Source organism: Notamacropus eugenii, chromosome 3, assembly GCF_028372415.1.
Source record: "Notamacropus eugenii isolate mMacEug1 chromosome 3, mMacEug1.pri_v2, whole genome shotgun sequence".
Taxonomy (NCBI): Eukaryota; Metazoa; Chordata; class Mammalia; order Diprotodontia; family Macropodidae; genus Notamacropus; species Notamacropus eugenii.
Window position 1 is genome coordinate 242,938,274 of NC_092874.1, and position 10,148 is coordinate 242,948,421.

The following is a 10,148-nucleotide window of genomic DNA, read 5'->3' on the forward strand; positions in this document are numbered from 1 at the left end:
CATGTTAACAACATCTCTGTTCCATTGTGTTTTTATTTATTTTATCAAATATCTCCCAATTGCATTTTAATCTGGGCCACAAGCCCAGTGGTTTGACACCTCTGCACTGTACCACTGCAGTTATGGATGCTTTTTGTTTTTGCATTAATTATTTCCAGATATATACAACCACCCCCATTCCAACTTAGCAAACCTTCTCCTGTATCAAAGCAAAATTAACCAGCACAGGAATGCTTCTGACAGTATTATAGCTTGTAGCCCATAGCCCCAAGCTCCTTTTAGAAAAAGTGGGAAGTACATTTCCAAACATGTTGTAGAGGGCCAACATTGGTTATTCTTTTCTCCAGCTCACTAAAGCAATCTGTCCACAAATCCAAACCAAGGGCTTACAAATCATCCATTGAGGCCATATGCTTACCTGGAAAGTCAAAAAAAAAAGCTCCCAGGGGCATTACCCAGAAGGACCCCCTTGATGATCTGCCAAATCAGACAAGATTTCACAGCCAAGCGTAGGGCTCACTGGAGAATCCCAAGATGCTGTTCTCAGTGCAGCCCCTAAAGCAGTCATTCTGAAAGTGGACTCCAAGGACTGCCTGGAGTCTGCAAGGGTACTCCAGCTGCGCTTCAGACTGCCTTCTTCTAGCATTAATGAGGTTACCATGTCTCTCCTTTTGTTTCTGGAGTGGATTAATGGTTTGCTTACCACATTTCCTGATGGGTCTTATCAAAACAGTACCATTTTCCCCCTTTCATTCTGGTTAGGTCTGGTTTTTTTTTCCTCCCAGCAGCAAGGAGGAATAAACAAGGTTTCCCACCCTACCACAGTGGCTATGGATCAAAAAAGATTGAGGGCATTGACCTTCAAAGCCTCCTCATGAAGAGCTAAACATGGAATCTGGCAATGTCTGACTGTTCCAGAGGTCATTCTGGAAAATTCAATACAATACCAGAGATTGATTATTCTACCATCACAGCATTTGCTTAAGCAGCTATGTCAAAAACATCATGATAGGCAGCGAGAATTCAAAGGTGAATATTGACATAATCAATCCTGATCCTCAAGGAATTTATACCCCAACAACGTAATAATGTACACAAAGATGCATCAAAAAGGAATATCGTACAATGTCCAATGTGACAAAGAGCAGTCAGAATGAGAAGAGTGTTAAGGGAGGAGGAGGAAAGAAAAGAAAGAGAACATGAAAAGGAGAGAAGAAGAGAAAGAAGAAGGAGAAAAGGGTAAGAAGGAGGAGGAGAAAAGAGGAGGAGAGGGAGGGAGGAAAGAATAAGGAGGGAAAAGGAAGAAGGAAGAAAGAAGAAGGAAAGGAGGAAGAAAAAGGAAGGAGGAGAGAAGGGGAAGGAAGGAGGAGGAAAGGGAGAAGTGAGGAGGAAAAGGTCAATGAAAAAAGACTTCACAGAGGAATGAATACCAGAGCTGGGCCTTCCAACAGGAAGAAAAGTTGAGGAAGTGTGTTCCAGGCATGCAAATTACCAAGCAATAAGGTGATCAGAGATCATTAGAAAAATTCAATCAGTAATTCATGTATTTATTCAAAGAACATTTATTAACAGCATATTATTTGAAAAACACTGGTCATAAAAGATAACTCAAGTTCATAAGAATTCTTTTTACCTAAAATTTTTTAGGTAGTTAGATTAATAATTAATATTAATTAGAATAAGTATCCCTGTTTTGCTGACCTCAAGGCTATGTTGAAATGAGCAGGGTTTCTATAAATAAAAGGATCTGGATTCCAATGACTTTGTTGGATAAATCATTTCATCTTTCTTGCCTTAGTTTCCTCATCCGCAAAGTGATAAGTTTGGACTAGATAACCTCAGAAGTCCTTCCAGTTCTAAATCTAGGTTCTCTGGTACCGATGATGTAGTGATTTATAGTAAATAAACCTACCCTATAAGGCAAATGGTTTGATTCTATTCAACAAACATATATTAAGGCACTGGGGATCAAAGACACAAGCAAAACAAGTCCCAACTGCAGTGAGCTTGCCATCTACCTACTAGTTGTAGGGACACATGGAGAAAGTACTGGACCCAAAGTCTCATCCTCGTGAGTTCAAATTCGGCCTCAGACACTTATTGGCTGTGTGACCCTAGGCAAGTCACTTCACTATGTTTGCCTCAGCTTCCTCATCTGTAAAATGAGCTGGAGAGGGAAATGGCAAACCACTGTGGTACCTTTATGAAGAAAACCCCAAATGGGATCATAAAGCGTGTAGCGCCAATGCGTTATTCAGAGCTCCTATGGCGGCTAAGAATATGTCGGCATAGTTCTGAATCATAAAATATAACAAACTCTCCACATGGAAGACAGAACCAAAACATTTGTTCAAACACCAGAAAGCTAAATCCCAACACCAGAAAACCAAATCCATCACTGTAACAAAGAAATCTATACACATATTATCAGGCCTTCCCACAAACAAATACCTTCAAGCAAAATGCCCTTCTCCTGCTCACAGCCAGCGGCCTGCTTTCTCTCTCTCTCTCTCTCTCTCTCTCTCTCTCTCTCTCTCTCTCTCTCTCTCTCTCTCTCTCTCTCTCTCTCTCTCTCTCTCTCTCTCTTTCTCTCTCTCTCTCTCTCTCCCTCTCAGCTCTGCTCCACCCTTCCTATTCCACCTATTCAGCAAGCTCCTCTCACCACAGGCTTCATGTGACTCAAATTCATGAGACTTAGACTTCCCTGTGACTTAAGCAGGTCACATAGGTCTATTAATGGATGGGAAAGATCTTCCCATTCCATTAAAAAGATATTAATCCCATTAAAAATACATGAACAATACAAAGAGTCAGACACAACTGAACAATAAGTTGTAGGATGGTGGAAAATGCTCTAGATTCATTTGGAAGAGCTGAATTCAGATATTGATTCTTTCCTTAAACTCTCTGATCCTCATTTATAAAATGAGAATAATGATAAAAATTCCGTACTACCAGTCATGTTAGCCCATTGTGAGAAAAGTGCTTTCTATACCTCAAAATGTGATATAAATATGAGCTATTTTCTACAAAAAACAAAGAGGTTAGATTACTAGGGTGGGGGACCTGCAGCCTCGAGGCTGTATGTGACCTTCTAGGTCCTCAAGTGCAACCCTTTGACTGACTCCAAACTTCACAGAACAAATCCCCGATACAATCAAAGGAGCACACTTTAGGACTGTGCCACAGGTTCTCCACCCATGGGTTAGATATTCTCTAACTCCCTTTCTAGTTCTAAATCTTATGTTTATAACTTCATTATGCTTATTTGTTACAAAGCTTTGGTTTTTCTTTTTCTCAAGGGGGAAGGGAGATATGGAAAGAAAAAGGAAATAAGTATGATAATTGAAAAAATAATTTTTAAAAAATAGTGATTAAAGAACACAGTGTGGCAGAAAAAAATATTAGGTTTGGAATTCAAATCTTGGTCTTATTTGGTACATACAGGCTTTGGGCAGGTCATTTAATCTCACTTATAAATTGAAGGTATTGTACTAGATGAGTTTTAACTTCTAAGTCTATGATGGTTGTTGTCCCTCATCTTTGAGGACCACCAAATGCAAAGTGAAATTTCAGGGTGTCCAACTGTGGCTGATCAGGCCAGAGCTCAGAATACATTTTGCATTCAAACTACGTGGCCAGCCCATCAGAGTTGTGCTCTCTGAAGCATAGTTTGAATACTTGGCAGTTCAGCTTGAGCAAGGAGTTCAGTGTCTGGTACCTTATCCTGAGAGGTGATCCTCAGAATCTTCCTAAGATGGTTCAAGTGGAAGCGATTCAGTCTCCTGGAACAGCACTGGTAGACTGTCCATGTTTCACAAGCATATAACAATGAAGTCAACACAATGGCTCTGTAGACCCTCAGTTTGGTAGTCAGTCTAATACCTCTTCTCTCCCAAACCTTTCTTTGGAGCCTCCCAAACACTGAACTAGCTCTGGCAATGCTTGCATCAACCTCATTGTCAACGTGTACATCCCTGGAAAGTACACTACCAAGGTAAGTGAACTTATCCACAGCGTTCAAAACTTCTCCATTTGTTGTAACCAGTGATTCCATATATGGATGGTGTAGTGGTGGCTGATGGAGCACCTGTGTTGTTGTTGGGTTTTTTTTTGGTGTTAATTATTAGGCCAAAATTAGCACAGGCAGCATAGAATTGATCCATACTTTGTTGCATCTCAACTTCAGAGGTTGCATTGATTGCACAATCATCTGCAAACAGAAAAATATGCACCAGTACTCTCTCCACTTTGGTCTTGGCTTGTAACCTTTTCAAATTGAAGAACTTACCATCAGTATGGTAGTTGACCTTGATGCTGCGTTCATTCTCATTCTCCCAGAGTTCATCAATATTGTACATCAATTTCACAATGGTATATCTGCCCAGGTTCTGGATAATGGACAAAGCTCTTGTGCCTTCCCAGGCACCAATGTAGTAAAACAGGGCTGTGTGCTTGCTCCCATGCTTTTTAGCATGATGTTTTCAGCCATGTTGACAAATGCTTTCTAAGTCTATGGTACAATCATTCTTATTGTACAGATGAGGAAACAGGCCTAGACAGGTAAAATACATTAAGTGTCAGAGCCAGGAAGTTTTCTTTGAATTCTCCAATTCCAGTTTTGGGTTGGGGAGGGCTGTTTTTAGAGAAAAGTTTCCCCTATCTTGTGCAGTGGCCACTCATAGAATTGATCCTATTATCAATCAATCAATCAGTCTACTGATCTGCTCAAGAACTGTTTCCAACTTGGGCCAGTTATCCCTCCTAAGGCAGCCTAGTGGCCCCTGCTTCTGAGAGTTCATTATGTTGATGCCAGACTTAGTATGGATACCCAATCAACATAAATCACCACAGCTTAGAATTTCCAAGCTCAAGAGATGGACCACTCCCCACGAGCAGGTATTACAGGTATTGGCTGCCATGCTCAGGTCTAATTTCAAATTCAATCTTCTGTCTACTGAATCAGAGTCTAGAAGTACTACTGATCTACTAAAGAAATATTTCTCCGACATTCAGAAGAATATTCATTAGCTGGCATGTGTTAGAGCTGGCATCTGGGCAATTGATTCAGTGTGAATTCCCTAAGAACAATCTATCTGAACCACCAGACAGCAGCAAGGTCTATGAATCCATAGGTGGTTTTCATAGGACTCTCCAGCAGAAGGGGAAGCAGATCTGGGAAGCTCATACTGAATACTGGAGGGAGTCTAGTTCTATTACCATCCCCATGATCATGAGGTCAAAAGAGCTATCCAGTCTGGCTAGTCAACATGACCAGGCAGAGAGATCCAAACCAAGCAGCTAAGTCATGATAGTTGTTGTAGGGGATAAACATCAGGAATTCCAGAAAGAGACAGATCACAATACAATTAGCAAAGGCAACTTGTTGGTTAAAGACTTTTCTCTGTACACAGGTCCTTTTTGATTCATAAGGGATGTCACCCCACTTTCTTGGTTCTCTAAAAGAGGTGATGTTAGTCTGGAATCTTTAGAATTTGGCAGCAATACTCAAAGATGAAAAGATGCCAGAAAAGAAATAAATTTGGAAATCTGGTCAAAGTGAGTACTAACTATACATGCTTTATTTTCCTTTTAAAACTCAATTTTAGAGTTCTTAACTTTTTTTTTGTTTCATGGTCTTCTTTGGCAATCTGGAAAAGCTTACGCAGAGTGCTTCTTAGAATCATGTTTTTAAATGCATAAAATAAAATGCATAGGATTACAAAGGAAATCAATTACATTGAAATACAGTTACTTAAAAAAAATGTTAAAGTTCAGAAATCTCAGGTCAGAAACTCCTGTTAGAAGTATTTGGGGTCAGTGTATCATCACTGAGAGCTGGTCTCAAAGTCTGGATGAGTTTGTTTTGAGTCTCATCTCTAGTTACCCATCACCTCCAGGAACCTGTCTCTTTGACTTGGGAAAAGATCAAAGTAACCACATTTTGTTCCTATTATGGACTAACTGCTGACCCTAGCAAGTGTCATTGCTTCCAAGCTAGCCTCCTCACTTCCTGTCTCAGTCCTCTTAGACTGTACAGAGATGAGCTAATTTATAGTACAGGCAGAAGGGACTGCACGGTTGTTCAGCTCCTTCCTCTTTCCTGCCTCCCCCACACTTTCCCACCCTGCTCTCCAGAGGCCCTGAAAGGTAAATCCTCCTAGGGCCTCCCATTCACTGGGGCCACCCAAGTATATGCAGTCCTACACATTTTCTATCATAGGGAGACTTTGCTTTAAAGATTGATGCTCAAGTGATTCAGTGCCCAGAGGATGTAAGTACATGGAATAATTAGCAAGATGAAGCATACATTTTTTTTCTATTTAATAGTTTTTTATTTTTTCCAATTACATGTAATGATAGTTTTCAACATTCATTTCTGTAAGATTTTGAGTTCCAAATTTTATCTCTTCCTCCTCTCCCCACTCCACAAGACAGCAAGCAATCTAATATAGGTTACACATGTACAATCATGTTAAATGTATTTCCACATTGGTCATGTTGTAAAAGAAGAATCAGAACAGAAGCGGGAAAACACAAGAAAAAAAAAAACAAAAAAAGTAGTGTGCTCCAATCCACATTCAGACTCCAGAGTTCTTTCTCTGGATATGGATGGCATTTTCCATCATGAGTCTTTTGGAGTTGTCTTGGATCAGCGTATTGCTGAGGAAAGCTAAGTCTATCATAGTTGATCATGGCACAATGTTGCTGTTACTGTGTGCGGTGTTCTCCTGATTCTTTTCACTTCATGCAGAATCAGTTCATGTAAGTTTTTCCAGGTTTTTCTGAAATCTGCCTGCTCATCATTTCTTACAGCATAATAGTATTCTATTATATTCATATACCACAACCTGTTCAGCCATTCCCCAATTGATGAGCATCCCTTCTCTGTCCAATTCTTTGCCACCACAAAAAGAACTGCTATAAATATTTTTGTACATGTGGGTCCTTTTCCTTTGTTTATGATGTCTTGGGATACATATCTAGTAGTGGTATTGCTGGATCAAAGGGTATGCATAGTTTAATAGCCCTTTGGGCATAGTTCCAGATTGCTCTCCAGAATGGTTGAATCAGTTCACAACTCTACATTAGTGTTAGTGTTCCAATTTTCCCACATCTTCTCTAGCATTTATCATTTTTCTGTTTTGTCATACTAGTCACTCTGATATGTGTGAGGTGGTACTTCAGAGTTGTTTTGATTTGCATTTCCCTAATCAATAGTGATTTAGAGTATTTTTCACATACTTATACATGGCTTTAATTTCTCCATCTGAAAGATGCCTTTTCATATCCTTTGACCACTTATCAATTTAGGAATGACTTGTATTCTTATAAATTTGATTCAGTTCTCTATATATTTGAGAAATGAGGCCTTTATCAGATACAATGGTTGGTTTCTCAGCTTTCAAGTAGATATTTTTAGAGAAAGAAAAAAAAGTGGTGACTTGTTGGAAAAAAGACAAAATGATTAATGACTGGAAAAAATAGACTACTTTTTCTTTCCTTACAAATGTGTTGCCTTTTAATCTAAGTACTATCTTGGTCTTATGTTATGGGAGAAAAAAATAAATAGAACAGCTCTGTCCAGCTTTTTCTAAGTCATTCATTATTTAGCTAGTTCTATTATTTTTCTTATGTATCACAGATCCCAAGAACTATGGATGAAAAAATAAACATCATTCCCTAAGGAGTTCTCCTACTTTCATTGTAGCTTTTCCTGCTTTCCTTTCCCTTCCTCCACCCCACCCCAAACAACCACTCTAACAAGCATTTCTTAAGTATCTACAGTCCAATAGGCACCCTGGACACAAAGATAAAAAAATAAAACTAGTTCCTGTCCTCAAAGTGCTTACATTCTACTAGGGGAATACAATATACAGAAATGCATATAGAGTTATCCCTTCTGCATCAAGGGGGTTAGGCTCACCATGCCCCCACGATCTTAAAAATCTTTGTAAAATGAACCTTAAATTGTAGCTCCTGTTTTATCTCTGTTGAGCATTTATTTATACATGACCTGTGAGAACAAAATTCTGTGTACACCAAATACTTACTAATTTCCTTTTTTTTTTTTATTTTGGAGGCAATAGAGGTTAAGTGACTTGCCCAGGGTCACACAGCTCATAAATGTATGGGGATATACTTACTCATTTCTTTGAGTGAATTTTCCCCTTTTCCATCTTTTCTACTGGTAGAAATTATAGCTGCTAAAAATGTCATAATTTTGGAAATCTCTCTTCATCTTCTAATTTGTATGAAGCAGAAAGATACATGGATTTTGGATAAGAAGTGATGAGTGACTGGTTTGGGGCAAGGGTTATTTGAGAAGGAGATATATGTGAGAGATGCCATGAATCTACCAACGACAAGATGTGATTATAGATTGGATACCTGGGGTGAGTGACAGTGAGGAGTTGAAGATGAAACTTGTTGTGAGCCTGGGGAACTGAAGGAATGATGGTGTCCTCAACAGCAATAGGAAAGTTGGGAAGAGGAGAGGGTTTGGGGGTGGGGGAAAAAGGATGAGTTCTTTTTTGGACCTATTGAGATTGAGATGCCTATGGGATATTCAGTTCTGGAACCCAAAAGAGAGATTAGTGATGGATATATAGAATCATCAACATAAAATTATAATTGAATCCATTGGAGCTTTTGTGATTATAAACTGAGGTAGGTTGTAGGGGAAAGGCCCAGGCTAGAGCATTGGAGGATATTCATGGTTGATGGGCAGGACATAGATGAAGATCCATCAAAGGAGACTGAGGAATGGTGAGGCAGAAGAGTCCAGTATTACAAAAGTCTAGAGAAGAGGAACTGTCCAGGAGGAGTGGATGATTGACAATGTCAAAAAGGTCAAGAAGATTAGAAATTTTTTTTAAAAAAGGCTATTCAATTTGGCAATTAAGACATCATTGGTAACTTTCGAGAGAATAGTTTCTATTTCATGATGAAGATGGAAGCCAGGTTGCAGATTACAAAGACTTTGGCTATTTATAGGAATTAAGTTTGTTAAAATAAGCCACATGGTGATGATTTTTCCCAGAGAGTGATTCTGGATGAGTGCAATTATCACTGAGACTTTCTAAGGTAGAACTTGCTCTGATTGCCAAGAGGTTAGTAGCCTCACTTTACACTTGAATTACATTTATAGCACAGATGAATTGGGACAAGACCATGACCATATTGAGATATTTTCAGAGAATTCTCCTATTTAAAGGTGCTCAAGACACAGATGGAAAAGCTCCCCTTCCCCATGATTACATTTTTATATTCCTAACTATTTGTAGTGCTGCACCAGTAAAAGTTGCTTGCATTCATCTCTTCTTTTGTGTAATACCATTATAATAATAGCCAAATATTTATAATATACTATTTTTCCTTTTTAAATTGAATTTTATTTTTTTCAGTTTCAAATTATCTGCTCCTCTTCCCTCCCCTTCCCATTGTGAAGGAAAGAAAAATAAAGTCCATTAAAAATATGTATGGATACTAAATTAAAGTCAAAATGAATACATGACTTAGATATAAAGGCTGATACTATAAGCAAATTGGGAGAACAAGGAATAGCTTACCTATCAGATTTATGGAGAATGGAAGAATCTACAACCAAACAAGAGATATGGCACATTATCAAATGGAAAATGGATAATTGTGATTATATAAAATTGAAAAGTTTTTGCAGAAACAAAGCCAATGCAGCCAATAGTAGGAGGGAAGCAGAAAACTGGGGAAAAAAATTTTACAACCAGTATCTCTGATAAAGGTCTCATTTCTAAAATATATAGAGAACTGAGTCAAATTTATAAGAATACAAGTCATTCCCCAATTCATATATGGTCAAAGGATATAAATAGGCAGTTTTCAGTAGAAGAAATTAAAGCTACCTATAAGCATATGGAAAAATGCTCTAAATCACTTATTGATTAGAGAAATGCAAATCAAAACAACTCTGAAGTACTACCTCACACATATCAGATGGACTAATATGACAAAACAGGAAAATGATAAATGCTAGAGAAGATGTGGGAAAATTGGAACACTAATTCATTGTTTGTGGAATGGTGAATTGATCCAACCATTCTGGAGAGCAATTTGGAACTATGCCCAAAGGGTATAAAACTATGCATACCCTTTGACCTTCTAGGTCT